Raw genomic sequence first — 21,699 nt, 5'->3', positions numbered from 1 at the left:
TAGGAAGGGAAAAATGAAGGGGTGGGGGATCAGATGGGGAGACGAACCATGACAGACTATGGACTCTGAGAAACCTGTACCTCTGAAACAAATAATACATTATATGTTAAAAAAAAAAGAAGAAGAAGATCATAGGAAGGGAAAAATGAAGGGGTGGGGGATCAGATGGGGAGACGAACCATGACAGACTATGGACTCTGAGAAACTGAGGGTTCTAGAGGGGAGGGGGTGGGGGGATGGTTAGCCTGGTGATGGGTATTAAAGAGGGCAGGTACTGAATGGAGCCCTGGGTATTATATGCAAACAATGAATCATGGAACACTACATCAAAAACTAAAGATGTAATGTATGGTGATTAACATAACATAATAAAAAAAAAGGAAAAAAATGGATTAGGACTTTGAACGCATTTGTCAAGTTTCTGTGATGTCCTTCCGTGCACAATGGAAAAGTGTTGGTGGAACCACAAGGACAATTATTTAATTACTACTAATTGAATGGCCATGTTCAAAAGGTACTGATTAAAAATGGATTGACAAATGTTGTTGTTGTTTAAAAATGTAACCATAACATAATGTCCTGTCCAGTCCTGCAAAACATTTTCATCAATAATTTTTTTTTTTTTATGAATATACTGAAGGCACACTCAGCACTTATGAACAACACAAAACTTAGGAAGACAGATTTTAGCTCAGTATAAGAAAAGCTTTATTGGCATTTAGAATTACACAGATATGAGTTGGGTATACTCAGTAATTAATAAGCTAACTAGTTATGGGAGGATATAAGCCCAAATGGGCTATTCCTGGACACCAGATAGAAGGGTGGAAGCTTAGATTATGCCTAGACCAATTCCCACATTGTATGGTTGAAGAAATATATGCCCAGAAACACACAAGATCTTGCTCAAGATCAAGCATAAACTGCAGCAAAATCAACATTCATAACTCTCATCCACAGTTTCCTGTTAAAGTAAGTTGAGATTTTAGGCCATGGTATTCCAGATGTTACATAACTGTTGAGTTATACAATTCACTGGAGATCTATTATGTCTTTTGACTTCATTCCATTCATTTACATAAAAAACATATATTGAGTACCCTCAACATAAAAGTTACTGTGAAGGCTTCTTAAGATGCAATATTTAGAATACATTAAAAAGTTATTCCATATTTATTTTCAAAGTTATAAATTAATTCACATGGAAATCAGAGTGTTATGATCAGTTGCCTCATATCTTTCCTGGAAAGAGGTAAAATATAAATAAATTTATATTTAAACAAATATATACTGAATATATATACTGTATATCTCAGAATATACTATAAACAGTAAACAAAATGACAGACATTGTTATTTTTATTATAAACATACACACATTGTACATTTGGTTTAAGATCTTACATGTGGATATTTGCCATTCCCAAATGTCAGTGGGAGGAAGATAGCAGAAAATTATAAATATTAATCAAACAAGTAAAGATATTTGTGAAAATTCATATTACATTTTTCTTTATTCCAGAATTATTCACTGGTACTTATTTTTAAAAATTAATTCAAAGATTCTGAATCTAGTGGGCCAGACTAAGAAATTTTTAAATAATTATTGTTTTTTTTCTTAATAACCTGAGAGATGTACCCAAATAATTCTCACCTACAGTAACTATATTAGTTTAAAAACTAATTCTTTAGGAAGTTAATATACCATTTCAGGACCATTCTGTCCTGAAAAATCTATCCAAACTATTTAATTTAAGGACAGAACAAAAAAAAACCAATCAGTTAAGGGCCTCCTGGGTGGTTCAGTCATTAAGAGTCTGCTTTCGGCTCAGGTCATGATCCCAGGGTCCTGGAATCGAGCCCTGCATCGGGCTCCCTGCTTGGCGGGAGGCCTGCTTCTCCCTCTCCCACTCCCCCTGCTTGTGTTCCCTCTCTTGCTGTGTCTTTCTCTGTCCAATAAATAAATAAAATCTTAAAAAAAAAATCAGTTAAAGGAACATGAAAAATATCCTATCTGCCATCAAAAGTCTATCTGGCCACACCTTTCTACATCTATTGCTGAAATCTTGAAGACTATATTGCTCACTAACTGAATCAATATAAAGCAAAAGAAATCTCTGGTTGTTGTTTTTCATCTTTCCCAGTGTTTCAATTACTTTACAAATCTCTGAAAACTTTATTTCTGGCTCATAGTAGATTAATGTCAACAAAGCCATCCCCTTAAGACTGGATTAAGATGATCCTTTCATCTTAGTGCCTCCAAATAAACTCAAATAGCTTTTGCTTTCAAAGTCATCAACAGTTTACAACAATAAGAATATAGAAAAAATATTGTCTTTATTGTAAAATTAAACAACACAAATGCTTACTTCTCTGTCTCTACAGCAATCTTCTCATATCCAACCAACTCTCCCACCCAGCTACCACTAGATTCCACTGTACTTCATTGACTCACTCAGTTAATAATATTGTCATCTCAGAATATGAAGTGAAATTGCTAAAATCTGAATAAAAAACAATGAAGAAATATAATTTTTACCCTACCTATTGACCTCAGCTAAGAACTACAAATAAGCTATCCCAGTACAGAAAGTATGCAAAACATGCAACAGAAAATTCAGTCTTATAAAAAAGCTATACAAGTCAGTATTTCGTATCACCACACTTTATCATTGGTGATCGGATATGGAAAACTTCTGGTAAAATATCTGAAACATTTTGCAAAATTCTGTGGTTATTCAATTTTATTCCTATATTTGTAGAAGAAAATAGAAGGTATTAAGTATATAAGACTAAACTGGCCTTTGGAATGAAATTATATATTAACATGTAATATAGGCCAATAGAAGAGAAAGCTAAAAAAAAATAAATTTATTTGTTTGAATGGTACTGGATTTTGACATTTTCTCAAGGTTGTATATCTCGGAATATACTATAAATTATTATACCAAATATATGACTTTAGGAAGGCAGTACTGGATATCTTAAAAATCAATAATAAAATAGTTAATTACAGAAAGTAAAAACATGAAATATCCCTGTATATTCTCTTGAACCTGACAACTTTTACTGAATATAAAAGATACTAAAATTGAGAGTATCAATGCAAACAAAAGCTTCTATATCAATGCAAACAAAAAATGAAAAAAATAAGGCAACTATAAAACAACAACAGAAGGAAAATATCAAAATATTTTCCCTTATTAACAAAAATAGAGGTCTAGAAATAGCTGCAAGACATCAGAAGCTAATATATCTTATTTGCAACTATTCCATATTCATAACAGATAATTGTAATAATAAAAAGAAATAAAGTAAACATTTTTTTCAGTAGAGTATATAATAAATAACATCTGTAACAGTCCCTTGAACACAACAGGTGCACAATTACTATTATAAGAAGATAAGGTGAATTATTCAAGTGGTCAACCCTAAAATATTTGCATTCAAGGTATCTATAGTAAAATTCTCAAGAAAGTGCTAAGCATATTTTAATGAATGATACATGACAGAAATCAGAGGCACACAAATTATTTGTAATTGTATTACTATTTTTATTTTACTTCTACAGATCTTATAATTATCACTTTCCATCATATTCCATCAAGAGTAAGACAAGTGGCAAGAAGTCATATTTATAAACCCAACTGAGGGGTCTACTTTTGTGAACCCCATTTCCTCAGTATCCAATTCCTGACTCTTTTGCTGTCTACCACTCCTACCAGGAATCCAGGAGTCATTTATCTGGCACCTCAGTGTCCTACAATCCCAGACCTGATAATCTTATCCTTGCAGAAACCCTGTGTCCTTTCTCTTATCGCCATCCTTCCCATGTCCTGGTTTCTCTATTTCCAGTGACCCAAATTCTGCTCTACCTTTCTGTACTCTAGTCTAAACTTTCTTAAAAAAAATATATCTTGAAGTCTCCTTACCTCCTACTTCAATGGTTGCCCTAAGCCAACTACTGTAGAATTTTGCTGCGCTATGTAGTCTTGGAGATTACAAGAAACAGCATAGAAAATTAACACAAAGAACAAATGCTGTAACTAGAAATTATATTCAAGGGTGCAAAGACACAAAGATATTCTTTATAAAAAAAAAAGATATGACAGGGCACAAACACATGGCATGTCGGGATGTGTGGACTGGAATAGCTTTGATATGAGTTCCCTTGTTGCCAGAATGTTCAAGATGCTCAATGGGTAAACAAGTGAGACAAGAGGGTCTTGATGCATTGTGAAGCAGGTGTTAGAGCATGAGGAATAGGAGTGCAGGAATAAAGAAACTGAGAACAAGGGAAGACAAAAGCCTGGGCTTTAGTGAAACTTACCAAAGATGGCTGACACTTGACCCACTTCACATACAGTGTTGGTCAGAACAGAGTGGAAATCTGAGACTGCAGGATCTGCAGAAATAAAAGTAAAAACAAAGAGAGAGAGAGAGAGAAAGTAGGGGGAATGGAATTTGTATTGCCTGCCACCTCTCTCTCTCTTGCAGCTATGCTTAGCAATCACTTGGTAAATGAATTTGGACAATTCAGCTTTTTTAAGAAAAAGGAAAAAAAGAAAAAAATAATATTTTATGGGTGGATAACTCCCTGGGGTTTCTCAATGATTTCTCAGTATGATTTGTACACATAAGACCTATCATACCCAGATTTTACAAGATGTAATCTTGAGTTTTGAACTACTACCTATAAGTGTGTGTGCGTGTGCACACATGTGAGCATGAACACACACATTTCTACATAGGTTAACTATGTATTTACAAAATTATTATAATTAAAACATTTTAAATATGAGATTCTACAAAGTGTAAGAAACCTATGATAAAAGTCGTAACTCTTATAGACTAAAAAATTACTATATTTAAAAGATCCATATGGTAAGTTAAAACCACTTTTGCTTCTCTAGCATCTGTAGAGACTACCATGCTTGGTGATTCCTATAATAGTGAGTAAAACCTGATGAGAATAATTAATAGTCTTCTTTCCTACATGCTATAAGCTTTTCTATAAGCTACAAGTTTTTCTACAAGTGACAAAACACATGAGGTATTTCAGTTCAAGTACCTTTACCATTCTAGAATCCAGTGCTCACAAAACTGTAAAATACTTAGATAACATTAATAACTTTTAAATTAATTTTGTATTTATTTTCTTTGTAGAAAGATATAACATTCCATATGATTTTTTAAAAATCTGTATTTTCAAACTTAATTATATGAATTCAGTCCTCTAAGCTCAGACTAACACTTCTGAACTTTAAAATTGCAGTTAAAAAATTTAAACACAGGAAGAACATTCTGTATCTTACTTAAAATAATTTTCAAAGAATTTTAAAACTAAATATTCCTATAAAATTACTCACAGAACAGGAAAGATCTTAAGACCTTGGAGTTCTTAATAGACCTAAGTCACTATAAAACATCTATGATTTAGTGAAACTATTTGTACTATCATAAATATTAATGTACTTTGAATTCTAAAGCCATTTTTCTTTGTTATTTTAGAAATGTTAAATAACTAGGCAATTAACACCTTCAAGCACGTGTCACATGTACTTTGTGCATTCCCTAGTTGAGATTCTCATAAATGGTAATACTAGGTAAGAATATTACTGGTTTTATGGTTCATGGTATGAATCTGCTTTCCCATATATACAGTGCTATTAGCATGAACATGAACACTAGTTTTAATGCTCTTTTGTCAGTGTTATCGTCTGTTTACAATTTTAATTTGACAAGTAAAATATTATGGTTTTCATTTTTTTGAGAGCTATTTGGCAGGAACTTCATGAATATCATCATCCTGTACATCAAATTTAGAAGTACTGCCAGGGTTGGAATCCTGACAAATATCGACAAATTTCTGTCATACCTTCTGAACAGAGCCTTTCAAATAGAGTTCCATAGAACATTGGAGTCAAATGAGCTACTTGTTATTAATACAGGGGGGAGGGGAATGATACCTCTTTGTCCTCAACTCCTGCAACTCTTGCCCCTTCACACTAGCTATACCAGTTCCCATGATTTTTCCTTATACTTGTGAATCATCCAAACTTGAAAGGCTTTGCATTAGATGATACCTCTCCCAAGAAGAGTCTTCCCAGATATCCACATGGCTCACCATCCTTTTTTTTTTTTTCAGAGTTTTTCTCAAATATTATCAGTGAGATCTTGTCCAACTCCAGCACCATTTCACCATTGGTTTGTCACTCTTCTCTCATTACTTTATTTCTTCTTAGCCCTAGTCACCACTTTATATCATAGTAACTTATATATACCATTATTTCCTTTCTCTCTCTGTTTAAATGTAAGCACCACAGAGGCAGGTGTTTCATCTGTTTGGTTCATTTTTGAGTCCCTGGTGTTTAAAATATATCTGACACACAGCAAATGTTCGATATATGTTTGTTAAATTAATTATTTAAATTAATTAATATAATTAGCACAAGCAGTGGCAATTTCCCAGAATCAGTTGCTCCCTAACTTTCAGCTGGATTCTGTCAGTGAGAGACACTGATAGGAGATTAAAAGCAAGAGAAAAGGCATTGTTACTCCCCTGTTGTGCTTCTGGCCCTGGCAGCAGAGGAGGGGAAGTCCAGCAGTCCCCAGCAGCAAGACTCACTGGCTCTGGCAACAGATAATGCAGCAGCAGCAACTGAGATGTGGACACCAGCCACATTATAGATGAATCCAAGAGCTTCGGCTGGATTGAGCTAGCCAAAATTCTGGCAGTATCAGTAGATGTGTGTGACGCCTGGCTTGCTGAAAAATGGAGAGTCATTTCAACAACAGAAGTGGCCACAGCGGCATTCCGTCATGGGACTCTGGATAATCACTTTTTTTTGCCCCTCCAGTCCTAAAAGTAATAGTAGTTTCCTGCAATAACTGATCTTTAAGCATATTTACTTCCATCTTTTACTCCTCCAGTCCTTCTAACATGTTTGTAAATAATTTTCTATTTTAATTCCTGTGTTGGAATTAATCAGAGAGGTTTTTGTGTTCCTACTAGACAAGACTAACCCATTGCTTTAAAAATAACTTTCTGCCAAATATCTGCTCAATTCAACAGCAAATATGTTCATTCTTCCAATGCAGCAATCTCACAAGGTACTAAATAATGCCAAGAGGTTTCCACTGCCCTAGCCCTTTCCATGGTCTTTTCCCATCTTTTGTCTTATTGGTAATATAATACTCTGACATATTAAATTAGCAATACGTTTTGTGATGTTGGCATAATTATCCCACTCTCTCTGTAGGAAATAACAGTGATGTCTTTAAGTCTTCATACATATTTACCTGTAAGTACAACAAATAAAAAATACCTTCCAGGAAACCTACCTTACACCTAAAGGAACTAGAAAAAGAACAACAAACGAAACCTAAAGTCAGCAGAAGGAAGGAAATAATAAAGATTACAGCAGTAATAAATGACATAGAAACTATACAACAGATCAATGAAACCAGGGGCTGGTTCTTTGAAAAAAATCAGTAACATTATCATAAACTTCTAGCCAGAATTATCAATAAAAAAGAGAAAGGACTCATAAATAAAAGCACAAATGAGAGAGGAAAAATAACAACCAACACCATAGAAATATAATCATAAGAGAATATTATGAAAAAGATATATCCCAATGAATTGGATGACCAAGGAGAAATGGATAAATTCCTAGAAACATATAACCTACCAAACTGGAAACAGGAAGAAATAGAAAATTTGAACAGACCAATAACCAGCAAAGAAATTGAATCAGTAATCAAAAAATTCCCAGCAAACAAAAAGTCCAGGACCAGATGGCCTCACAGGTGAATTCTATGAAACATTTAAAGAAACGTTAATACCTATTCTTCTCAAACTATTAAAAAAAAAAAAAAAAGAAAAGAAAACTTTCTAATTCGTTCTATGAGGCCAGAATTACCCTGCTACCAAAACCATGGTAAAGACACCACTGAAAAAGAGAACTACAGGCCAATATCTCTGATGAACACAGGGGTAAAAATCCTCAACAAAACACTAGCAGACCAGATCCAATAATACATTAGAAAAAAAATCATTCATCAAGATGAAGTGGGATTTATTCCTGGGTTGCAAGGGTGGTTTAATATTTGCAAATCAATGTGATACATCATATTAATAACAGAAAGGATAATAACCATATGATCATTTCAATAGACACAGAAAAAGCATTTGACAAAGTACATCCATTCATGATAAAAACCTTCAACAAAGTAAGTTTAGAGGGAACATAGCTCAACATAATAAAGGCCATATATGAAAAACCCACAGCTAAAATCAATCATCCTTAATGAGGAAAAACAGAGCTATCCTTTAAGATCAGGAACAAAACAAGGATGTCTACTCTTATCACTTCTATACAACATAGTACTGGAATTCCTAGCCACAGCAATCAGACAACTAAAAGAAATAGAAGACATCTAAATCAGCAAGGAAGAAGTAAATCTTTCACTATTTGCAGATGGCAGGATACTATATATAAAAAACCTAAAGACTCCACCAAAAACTGCTAGAACTGATAAACAAATTCAGTAAAGTCACAGGATACAAAATCAATATACAGAAATGTGTTGCAGTTTTACACACCAATAATGAAGCAGCAGAAAGAGAAACTGACAAAACAATCCCATTGAAAATTGCACCAAAATAATAAGATACCTAGGAATAAACCTAACCAAAGAGGTGAAAGATCTGTACTCTGAAAACTATAAAATAATGATGAGAGAAACTGAAGACACAAAGAAATGGAAAGACATTCCATAGTCAGGAATCGGGGGAACACTGTTAAAATGTCTATACTACCCAAGGCAATCTACCCATTTAATGCAATCCCTATCAAAATACCAACAGCATTGTTCATAGAACTAGAACAATCTTAAAATTTGTATGGAACCACAAAAGATACAAAATGACTACAGCAATCTTGACACAGAAAAGCAAAGCTAGAGATATCACAATTCTGGGCTTCAAGTTATATTACAAAGCTGTGGTAATCAAAACAGTATGGTACTGTATAAAAATAAACACCTAGATATTATGCTAAGCGAAATAACTCAATCAGAGAAAGACATATATCATACGATCTCACTGATATGAGGAATTCTTAACCTCAGGAAACAAACTGAGGGTTGCTGGAGTGGTGGGGGGTGGGAGGGATGGGGTGGCTGGGTGATAGACACTGGGGAGGGTATGTGCTATGGTGAGTGCTGTGAATTGTGTAAGACTGTTGAATCACAGACCTGTACCTCTGAAACAAATAATACATTATATGTTAAAAAAAAAAAAGAAGAAGATCGTAGGAAGGGAAAAATGAAGCGGGGGGGAATCAGAGCAGGAGACGAACCATGAGAGACTATAGACTCTGAGAAACAAACTGAGGGTTCTAAAGGGGAGGGAGGTGGCGGATGGGTTAGGCTGGTAATGGGTATTAAAGAGGGCACGTACTGAGTGGAGCACTGGGTGTTATATGTAAACAATGAATCATGGAACACTACATCAAAAACTAATGATGTAATGTATGGTGATTAACATAACATAATAAAATAAAATTAAAAAAATGAAATATAATGTGAAAAAAAATAAAAATATAAACACCTAGATCAATAGAATAGAACAGAAAACCCAGAAACAAACCCACAATTATATGGTCAATTAATCTTCAACAAAGCAGGAAAGAATACACAATGGGAAAAAGACAATATCTTCAACAAATGGTATTGGGAAACTGGACAGCAACATGCAGAAGAATGAAACTAGACCACTTTCTTATGCCATACACAAAAATAAACTCAAATTTGATTAAAGACCTAAATGTGAGACCTTAAAATATAAAAATCTTAGAAGAAAGCATGAGCTGTAGCAACTTTTTTCCTAGATAAGTCCTCTGAGGCAAGGGAAACAAAAGAAAAAATAAACTATTTGGACTACATCAAATAAAAAGCTCCTGCACAGTGAAGGAAACAACAAAATTACAATGCAACCTACAGAATGGGAAAAGATATTTGCAAATGACATATCTGATAAAGGGTTAGACAACACTCAAAAAAACAAATAATTCAATTTAAAATGGGCAGAAGACATGAACAGAGATTTCTCCAAAGAAGACATCCAGATGGCCAACAGACACATGAAAAGATAGATGTTCAACATCCATCATCATCAGAGAAATACAAATCAAAACTACAATGCAATATCATGTCACACTTGTCAGAATGGCTAAAATCAACAACACAAGAAAAAATAGGTCTTGGTGAGGATGTAGAGAAAGGGGAACCCTCTTGCACTGTTGGTGGGAATGCAAACTGGTGCAGCCACTGTGGAAAACCTCATGGAGGTTCCTGAAAAGGCTAAAAATAGAACTACCCTACAATCCAGCAATTGCACTACTGGTGTTTACCCAAAGAATACAAAAACAAGAATTCAAAGGGATACGTGCACCCCTATGTTTATAGCAGCATTATCTACAATAGCTAAGATATGAAAGCAGCCCAAGTGTCATTCAATTGATAAATGGATAAAGAAGATGTGGTATACACATACAGTGGAATATTATTCAGCCATAAAAAAGAATGAAATCTTGCCATTTGCAACAACATAGGTGGAGCTAGAGAGTATTATACTAAGTGAAATAAGTCAGAGAAAGACAAATACCATATAATTTCACTCATATGGAATTTAAGAAACAAATGAGCAAAGGGAAAAAAAAGGGAGCGAGAGACAAACCAAGAAACAGACTCTTAACTATAGAGAACAAACTGATGGTTACCAGAGGGGACGTGGGTGGAGGGATTGGTTAAATAGGTGATAGGGTTAAGCAGTGCACTTGTGATAAGCACTGAGTGATGTATGGAATTATTGAATCAGTATATCGTACACCTGAAACTAATATTATACTGCATGTTAACTAAATGGAATTAAAATAAAAATTTAAAAAAATACCCTCCAGGACAATGTTCAACCTTTCTTTTGGTACTTTTTAATCTTCATATTTAATATATGTTTGACAGAATAGACACACAAATGAATAATTAGTGGATATGACTGCATATACAAATAGTTTATAATACCATTTCTTTGACTTGTTGGAAGGTAACTAGTGGTTACTTGGAAACTCTTAAAAATCATAATTATACTTGTAGACTCTTAGCCAAAAAATGAAGCATGATCTATCCTCCTTGCTCTCTTTGGCAACAGGAATTTTGTTAACACATCCCCCTCTACTTTTCTCCCCTAAGGACCAAGACACCACTCTCATCCACTGGCAACACAGGAAGGCTGTTGTGGTTCCCTCAATGTTAGTTTAAGTTACAAATCATGTGATTTTATTTTTATTCTATCTGTTATGACAACCAAAATTTTAATAATTGTCCCATTTTATTTTTATTTATTTATTTATTTATTTATTTGAGAGAGTTGGGGGTAGAGGGGCAGAAGGAGAGGGAGAGAATCTTAAGCAGACTCTGCTGAGCATGGAGCCCAATGTGGGGCTCGATCTCAAGACCTTTGATCATGATTTGAGCCAAAATCAAGAGTCGAACATTTAACTGACTGAGCCATCCAGGTACCTCAATAATTGTCCCTTTTTAGAAACTCATTTTCCTTGCTATATATAAAAGCACAAAAAATGAATGTGATATAAAAAATTAAAAATTAAAATCTAATAATAAATATATGTGAATATCATGTATAATTCTACTTTTCTTAATAAAATGATATAAAGTAAAAACATAAAAGTTATCTTCTCACAGAGTCCTCTCAATCCAATTCTGAATCTGGGAGATAATTGGGATTACCACAATATAACCAATTGGAAGCCACTCACCAAATATTTTTCTATGATTGTATGTATATTATGCATTGATATACGATGCTAATAATTTTTGTAGGTACTGGTTTTTTTTAAAGATTTTATTTATTTGAGAGAGAGAGAGAGATCGTACAAGCAGGGGGGAGGGGCAGAGGAGAGGGACGAGCTGGCTCTCTGCTAAGCACAGAGACCAACACAGAGCTCCATCCCTGACCATCCCTGACCATTCCATGACCATGAGATCATGACCTGAGCTTAAATCAGAGGAGCCACCCAGGTGCCCCTGTAGACACTGTTTTAAGATTAAAAATAAGGTGGTGTTATACACATAGTCCTGAATAGCTTTTTTCATTCAATCATATATACATCATGGCTATCCTCATAAGTCTGCAGATATATATCTATTTTCTTCTTTGACAGCCAGTGTATGTGCTGCCTCCTCATCTGCATACTCAAATATTTAGGCCTGTTGCAAGCCACATGAGTACGGCTGAGTTAATCTATGGTGTCCATGGCAAGAGCTTCAGAATCTCTTAGCTGACAAGAGTCTCATGAATTGATAAGATCTCATTCTCCATGAGGTTTAGCCTCCCCTAATATGCTGCCTCTAACCAACAAATGTCATAATTCATGCAACAAAAATAACATTAGTTCTTTTTCACTCCCAGTCAGATGTGTAGTTAGGATCAACATTGATCACCAATTCCTATTTAGCCAGGCAGTCAAGTTTATCTTCAACCTGTGCCCTGTTATATTAATGCATTTTGGGTCAAAGATTCAGAATGTGGAAATACAAGGATATTCCAGTTTTTTTCCATTTTGCTCACACAAACACTGTAGGTTTTGCATAATAGCTACAGGACTCAGTAATGATGCCATTAATCACTTGTTCTTTCAAATGTTTCCTCATGTCCTCCCTCTCATAACAGGCAATTCTTTGAAATCAGTCTTTGAAGGGCTACCACTGACTGAGATGAATAGGATACTTAATCGCACTGGCACATGCCAGAGCCTATTGCTGTGGCAAAAGCACACCATGTAAAGCTTCTTAGTCAGTAACGTTCTGTAGATAATAAACAACTACAAAAACCGAACATCTCTTTCCATGCTTGCTATTACAGCCGTATAGTCTACTGCTCAAAAGTCCTGTATCTTTCCCTTCCCCAATTCCTATATTCTTATGTTCACTGTATTCACTATCTTCTTCCTTCATCCTCTTTTTTTCCCTTTTCTTATAACTGAACACTGAAACACATATCCCTGAAGTTTCTTTCTACATATCCACATTATAAATGAGACTCAACAGATGAATTTCCGTAACTGAATTTGAAGTTATTTAAAATTGAGGATCTTAAAAAGAAAATTCTGATCCTTTTCCCCAAAAAAAGGTGTCACCAAGATTATGGTGCTTTAAAAAAATTTCAATCTCCTTCAGAATATTTACAATGATAATCTAATGATATTCGATACCATTTAATTTCATTTGCAGTAATCCAAGCACCTGGGATAAAAAAAGACATGCATATAAGAACAATATGTATTATGTTATATGTGAAATTTAAATTAAATAGGCAGTAGCTTTTACATTTTCCTCCAAATTACATATGTAGTTTTTCCTCTCTGTGGAGTTAATGTAAAACAGGTAACACCAATATGCACAGTCTTACTAAATTAATACCTTCTTCCTCGAACTTAGTTCAAGAACTATGAAATATTACCTATGACTGAGAGAAGCTATGTTTGATCATTACTTTTTTCCATGTTGAGGCATGTGAGAGACACAATTATTCCAATTACCAATAAAGAGATCGGTAGGTTGGTAAATAGCTAGCAGGACTGTATGCACTGTTTGTAGCTATTGTCCTAGAGTAATTATTAATACTGCTCACTTCATTTTCAAAAGAAAAACAGTTTGGATAATAATTTACTTTAATTGCCATTGATTCATAGTATAGAGCAGACCAAAGTCTGACAATGGGAAACATCTATAAAACCACTACAAGTTAACAGAAAATGATTACATATTTCTATCATTTCAGAAACTTTTTCAAGATCTTTATAAGGGCTGTTGGAAGTCGTATCTAAATTGTGAATTAAGATTATTTCCTGAAATTACAAAAAAATTTGCAAATTTCTCAAATCCCTTTGTTCCTTTATTGTCTGTTAATAGTGTTTCTTCAGATTTCACTCACAACAGAATCCTCCATGGCAACAGGACTCTGCTTATAAAGAAATATTAAAAGACAGAAGACACAAGGCAATTATCCTACCAGCACATAACTATCAAATATTTTTAGCATTCCAACTACTCCTCAATGAGAATGAGCTTATTCAAAATGTCAGATGTTAACTTCGAAGAAAGACACAGACCCTGAACAGTACTGACTTCATATTAAATCAGTCTCTGTATTTGTCATATTGCTCTACTTTAAATCACGAGTGTACCCTTTACACCACTATGAAAATTAATATGCTGACATATAATGGGTTGAACAGTGCCTCGCCCCCCCACCAAACTCCATGTCCCTCTAGAACCTGTAAATATGACCTCATTTTGAAACAGAGAGGTAATTTTGTAGATGTAATCAAGTTAATCCAAATATTTTGTAATCCAATGACTGGTGTCCTTGTAAGAAGACCCAGACACACACAGAAGGAAGACAGCCATGTAAAGACAGAGGCAGAATGTGGGGAAATGCAGCTACAAGCCCATGGATGCCAAAGACTACCTGGCAAACAATAGAAGCTTGGAAGACACAAGGGAGGATTCTTCTCTAGAATCTTCAGAGGGAATGGGGCATTGCCAGCACCTTGATTTTAGACTTCTGGTCTCTAGAACCACGAGAAAAAGAAAATAAATTCCTGTTGTTTTAAGGCACCAGTTGGTAGAAATTTGTCACGGAAACCCTAGGAAACTAAGACATGATATAATGCATGTTATGATATATAGTAATAATTCCTGATTAGGCTGTACTTTTAACTTGCCATAACTGGGCACTGAAATTGTGTAATAAATTGTGTTTCTTACATGTAAAAACAAAGATTCGTTGGTCATACATATTATTTGAGTAATTTGCTAATGGGGAAATCCTGGGAATAGAAGAATCCTTTGAAACTTTCAGCAATTACTCTGAATCCCCAAGGGGTAAGAGGTGGTAAATCAGGGCTAAGAGATGAAGGCAGGAAGGTATTACTGAGGTTGGGAAACTATCCTTCTCTACTTATCATGCAATGACAAGTTTCTTCTGTCAGCTGTGTTTTTCCCATTTCAATATAAATCTAAGTCTTATCCTTAGCATGGTTCCCAATAACAATATTTTAGTCCCATTACAAATATTAAATAATTATGTAGGCACATTTCATTGCTTTAATATTAAAAATAGTTTGGATAATGAATATAAAACTAACATATGCAAAGGCAGCACTTCATTTCTAGGCATTGTCCTAGTAAAGAGTTAAATATCAATTACGTACCATTCTGTTGGAACTAATGGAACTAAACCAACAGATGTTTTCCTTCTTTAGCAATATTTACTTCCAAACAAGTAACCACAACAACATTGATTTCTTAAAATCCAAGTAATGTTAAAGTTTATAAAACTAATAGTTTTCCTTTTCATTCATTTTAGGTTTTGAAGTCTTAAGGTTTTAGGGTTAAAAAATTATAGATTGAGGGAAAAATGTTTTGCCTTGAGAACTGCCTAGCACTAAGTCAAAGTATTGGCTAGTTTACCAAGGAAGACTAGTTCATTCCCCCATGCTGTATCTTCCATGGACAAAGGGAGAAATTACCAAATTGTATATACTGAGATGCCAAAATTTGTTGTGAAGATTTCTATTACATCATTCACAACATGAATCAGCACACTAACAAAAAATATGTGAATTTTGGAACCCATCTGGAAAAATTCTTACATAAAGGAAATCATTGAACTATGCTATAATTTTAATTGGCATCCCTCTCCCTTTACTTTGCTGTTCTTTCTATATATGTAGCTATATTAGAATTTATGATTATGTTCGTTAACATCTGGTCAGGGACAAATGATACATTTAGTTTGATATAGAAGGACAAGGCTGCACAAGAGCATATTTTGAAGACACTAAGTGAAGACTGCTTTTCTAAACAGACTGAGTCTGTGAACAGAAGAGACAGTCCAGGACTGAGAATACAGAAAGATGCACTTCTAGGTGAATAACATCCTCTCTGCTTCCAAGATGTACCTGAAGAAACAGAAACAAAGAGTAGCTTGTCTTCTTTCTTCATCCAGTGAGATCTGGTTCTAGCACCTACCTACCAAGATCTGCTTGAAAGTGTATTAGATAACGGGTCAATAGCTGAATAAGAAGAAATTTGGTCTGCTGACAAACACATAGCAAAACCACTACTCAGCATCAAGAATGCTGATAGAGAATTCACCTGAAGCTTAGTATAAAACACATAAAATAAAGGTAATTGGCATTGGATGGAATTGGTGTTTGCACAAAAACTTTGTTTTGGGATTTGTAGAAACCTACTTGGGGAATGACAGTAAAATATATTTCTAAAAATCATACTATTTTGTTATTCCAATAAAACCATACCAACTATTTCTATATGACTTTTTTCCCCTGAAATGCTATGAATAATATTGGGGGAAATAGCTATTTTAATTTCGTGGTAGTTTTTTAATGACTAACAAGACAAAGCACAGAAACACTGTTTACACTTTTAAAAAAAAATCTTGAATGCCTTTTGGAAAAAGGGCTGGTTCTAAAATTTTAAATAGATGACTTGTACTTAAAAATTATTCAATCTTAATAAATAAATGAAAAGCTTACAAAACCCTAACAGGTATATAAAAGGTCCTCTATTCAACAAGTGAAGAGACTTAACTTTTGTTACTTTGAATTTCTCATCAAGATGTCATAAACCCTTGCTTTGATGACCTACCTCTGTTGAACATTGAGAAGTCATAAATAAGATATAAAACTAAACAATCAAAATTATATAGCCAAGGCAAAAAACAAGTTAAGAACTCCTTGGACAAAAAAAAAAATTACTCTTGATTGATATTTGTGTTCATTCATATCTCTTGGTGAACATGTTACACAGTCCTGTTCCATATATATCTAGAGGTAGGGGGCTAGGAAATGGGTGTTAAAATTTAGTAGAAATTACCAAACAATTTGCCAAAGTAGTTATAACAATTTTCATACTAGTAGTATATGAGTCCAAATCCTTTGTAAAACCCAACTTTTAAAACATTTTACCCATTCCGTGTATATTAAAAACTCAGTATGCTATTATTATTCCAACATTTCTATTACAAAAATGAACATATAAAAAATTTCAAAGACCCTTACAATGAACATCCATATATCCACCACTTTGATACTTAACATTCTACTGCACCTCTTTAAAATCACCTATCAATCCCTCTATCCATCTCAAGTTTCATTTTCTGATGCATTTTGAAGAAATTGAACTCCTTTTCATATGTCTATTGATTATTTGGCTATCTTGTTTCTCCAATACCCATTCAAGTCTTTTGCACATTTTTCTTTCCTGTCAACTGTCTTCTCATTGGTTTGTAGGAAGTTTTTTAAAATATATATTCTGCAGATGAATCCTTTGTTAGTGGCTGTATTACAGATACCTTCTTCCAACCTGTAAGTTGCCTTTTCCCATTTTTTTAAGTATTTATCTGAGAGACAGAGAGAGAGAGAGAGAGCATGCATGGGGGGGAGAGGGTGGGGGAGAAAAAGAGAATCTCAAGCAGACTCCCCGCTGAGCACAGAGCCCAACACGGGGCTCGGTTTCACAACCCTGAGATCACGACCTGAGCTGAAATCAAGAGTTGGACACTTAACTGACTGAGCCACCCAGGTGCCCCAACTTTTCGCATTTTTAATGGTTTCTTTCAATAACGAAAGCCCTTAATATAGTACATTTTTATGTTTGTTCATCAAATTTGGTATCACGTTTAATAAATATTTGCCTACTTGAAGCTTATTATTTTAGTCTTATAGCCAAGAACATAGCTTATAATAAATAGTTGCTAAATGGATGGATAGACAGACAATTAATGACTTGGTTGAATAAACGCTGGCAATTCTTTTCTGAGTCAATTTTTTTTTGAATCACAATTTCTATCATTTATATCACCAATCTTTCCTATTTTTTATATTTTTTATATCAATAATGGGTAACATCTCTTAGATATTTAACAAAACCAGATTCTGCTTATTCTTCCTCTTTCTAATCTCAGGAAGCATACAGTAAATTTTTAAGGTATTTTTTTACTTAAATATAATATATATTGGGGCGCCTGGGTGGCTCAGTCGTTAAGCGTCTGCCTTCGGCTCAGGTCATGATCCCAGAGTCCTGGGATCGAGCCCCACATCGGGCTCCCTGCTCTGTGGGAAACCTGCTTCTCCCTCTTCTACTCCCCCTGCTTGTGTGCTTGTGTTCCCTCTCTCGCTGTGTCTCTTTCTGTCAAATAAATAAATAGAATCTTTAAAAAATATTTAAATATAATATATATTAATTTTATATATTAATTCTGGATTTCAGAGGTAACTTGAAGTCATTTCCTTCTAACATTTATGATTGTTGGGAAAACATCAATACTAAATCACACTGAATACTTTTAAAATTACAAATTAACAAAATATACCTTAGAACATAAATAAATATATATTTAATAAATGTTTTCTTTTTAATAATAAAAGAAATATATACCTATTGTGGAGAATTTTGAAAAAAACAAAATATGAACAAAAAAACCAAATGACCCATACTCTCATGACCTAGAGAAAAACATTCTTAATAAGTGGTTTTATTTCCTTTCATGTTTTTTTGTTCTAGCACAAACAGTTTAAAATAAAGATTAGAAAGTTTTTGTTTTTTATTTCTCTCAGTATTATATAAGAGAATATTCCAATGTTATTTATGCCTATAACATAAACATAAATTTTAATGGTTGTATAATATGCAACTCCATCATCCTGGCATATGATCTCATCCTCAAGTTCACCTTGTGGTTCAAGATGGCTGTGAAGCTCTAGGCATCACATCTGCATTCTAGATAGCAAAAGAGGGATGCATCAGTCAAAAAGGTTTGACCTCAAGTTGACAGAGCTCATTTTAAGCAGCCTAGAAATACCACAAAACACCTCCATTTACACCTCCATTTACATTTCATTGAACATAATGTTTGGTCACAACTGGCTGCAAAATACACTAGAAACTTTAGGGTTTTTTAGTTGGATATACTGCTGCCTCAAAATAAGGTTCTGTTAATGAGAGAGAAAAAGGAGAAATGGATATTACATGACAACCAGTAGTTTACCCCATTCAACTAAAATCCATTTTCTCTTCTTCCCAGGTTAACTTACATTTTCTGCTTCCCCTGTAATTGGGTATAATAATGTGAATGGATTATAGCCAATGAAATATGTGCCACTTCTGAACTTTTAAGAAGGAGGATTTTATCCTCTCCATGGAGAAGAGAGGATGAACTCCTGACAACTGGAAATACTTCAGACAATTACGACAGTGAGAATAATATTCTTTTGTGTTTATATTATACATTTGGCATTTATTTGTAATGCAGTTGGCATTATCTGAATATTAGCCATACGTTTATCATCCAAACAAGGAAACTTTTAAATGAATGGGACACAATAAATAGTCTATTAATAAATAGTCTAGGACAACAACAACAACAAAACCAAAAAACAGGACATTCCAGGCAAACCAGGACTGGTCATCCAAGCAATTAATATAATGTTTTTAAATAGAATAAAAAATAACTATTATATGTTTTCTGTACCTATTTCTTTATTGTAAGATCTATAATGTGTTTTTTTTTTTTAACATTTTATTTATTTGACAGAGAGAGACAGAGAGAGCGGGAACACAAGCAGGGGGAGTGGGAGAGGGAGAAGCAGGCTTCCTGCCGAGCAGGGAGCCCGATGTGGGACTCGATCCCGGGACCCTGGGACCATGACCTGAGCTGAAGGCAGACGCTTAATGACTGAGCCACCCAGGCGCCCAATGATGTGTTTTTTTTTTTAAGATTTTATTTATTTGAGAGACAGAGAGTGAGGGGGAGAGGCAGAGAGAGAAGCAGACTCCCCACTTGGCTCTTTAATAACAAAGAGCCCAACATCTCTGGGATCAATCTGAGCTTGATCCCAGAACATGGGGTTTGATCCCAGGACCCTAGGATCATGACCTGAGCCGAAGGGAGATGCTTAACCGACTGAGCCACCTAGATGCCCCTAATGTGGGTATTTCTTAGAGCACTTCTCAATAGTAACCATGAAGAAATCCCTTCTAATGCACATCAGAAAGCACGCCATTTAAGGAAAGCATATAATTTGATTAAATGAATAAAATTATTAAATTGAGCAATCTGAATCAACAGTACAGATTAATTTTACATCTCCAAATGTGGTCTATAGAATGAGCAAACATTCAAAGGAAAAAATGTGTGTGCCTGTGTCTGTGTATATATATTTAAATCTTAGTTTCATGCTTTTATTTGAAAGACTTTTTAAATTACACTGAAATATTTTGCTATACATTGCTACCTAATTATGGGGGAGATGAAGACTAAGTTAAGTATTACATTTATAGGCACAACAGATTTTGCTTTGCTAAAATAAAACAAAGACCAACCATTTTTAAGCACCTATTTTGCTTACTATGGTACATTAGTTCAAAATACTAATTGCATGGAGTATAGATTACAAAAACCTATTTAACATTTAATGCTGACCTATGCTTTTTGAAGCTTGACTGGTTAACATAAATTTTCTAAAATCTGCAGTCCATCTATCAACCATAAAAATCCATATGTTCTATTTTTCATCTCATCTTTAATAACAAAGTAGAGGATTAATAACCATCTGGGGTTAATACTTCCCATATGTGATTCAGACCATCAACTGTTCTAAATCAGTCATTAATTCTTTGAAAGTATATTAAGTCTTGATTAGGGTTGCTTAAATAGCTTATAAGCTCTTTTATAGCCTTTATTTCATAGGTAAGTATCTTTCCCACCCACCTTTCAACTTTAATTTTAGTGAAAAAATTGATAATGAGAAAATGGATTGGATTGTCTAAAATACAAAAATGAGAGTAAATGTATAAACTTCTCTCCCTGTACTCAATCCAATGCTGAATAAGAACTCAGTTCAATTTTCACAACCATTTAGTCTTTTCTTCAGAGATGATTCAGCCCAAAGATTATATTAAACTGTTCCAGGTCCAATGAGAGTTGCAAAATATAGCCTTTAACCAATATCTTATCTAAAATAATTTGCTACTTGTATTATCTATTTAGCTATCCAACCCACTTTTATTGAACATCTGTCATATGGTAATCATTATATTGCCTAATTCAGATACAGATGACACACCCAATCCATTTGAGAGTTCACAATCTGGTAGGAGACAGATATTTAAATATTGTGAAATAAATGCTATATAGATACGCACCGAGTTCTAGGTATCCCCCAAAAAGGAACTTCCTAATTTAACTTCCTGCAGTATAAGTCTCCCCAGAAAAGATGGAAAATCTTCTTTGCTTTTAAAGACCAACAGGAAAAAGCCAGAGAAGATAAGATTGGCTGGCAAGAGAACTTTCTAGATAAACTCAACCGCACGGTCTTATATCCAAAAATAGAGAATAAGTTACATAGAAGAAACTACAAAAGTCTCTGCAGAAAAAGCTGGAGGCAGGAGTGGCTGAAGGGAAGAGAATATCAGAAGGTAAAAATGGAGAAGCAGCTGTGGGCTGCAGGTAAATGGTAGATAAGGGGAGTAGGGATAAAATAGGGACAAGATTAGATCTTCAGTTTTCAGATCAGTTCTGGCCAC

General features: G+C 34.3%; 1 protein-coding gene across 9 annotated transcripts in view; it reads right to left on the bottom strand.

Annotated features, from left to right (window-relative positions):
* Positions 1-21,699, bottom strand: part of EPHA6 (EPH receptor A6) — an 815,440-nt gene that overhangs the window by 711,325 nt on the left and 82,416 nt on the right. For 3 of the 9 annotated variants that reach the window (XM_036070283.2, XM_036070284.2, XM_078061399.1), the window contains exon 3: positions 4,331-4,405. The exons of the other annotated variants lie outside the window; for them this stretch is intronic. The gene's annotated coding sequence lies outside the window, so the exon portion shown is untranslated. The remainder of the gene's footprint in view (positions 1-4,330; positions 4,406-21,699) is intronic. 9 annotated transcript variants of the gene reach the window in all.

The sequence above is a fragment of the Halichoerus grypus genome, chromosome 1 (genome assembly GCF_964656455.1).
Source record: "Halichoerus grypus chromosome 1, mHalGry1.hap1.1, whole genome shotgun sequence".
NCBI lineage: Eukaryota > Metazoa > Chordata > Mammalia > Carnivora > Phocidae > Halichoerus > Halichoerus grypus.
The sequence above is the reverse complement of the archived record's forward strand: the minus strand, read 5'-3'. Positions and strand labels throughout refer to the sequence as shown.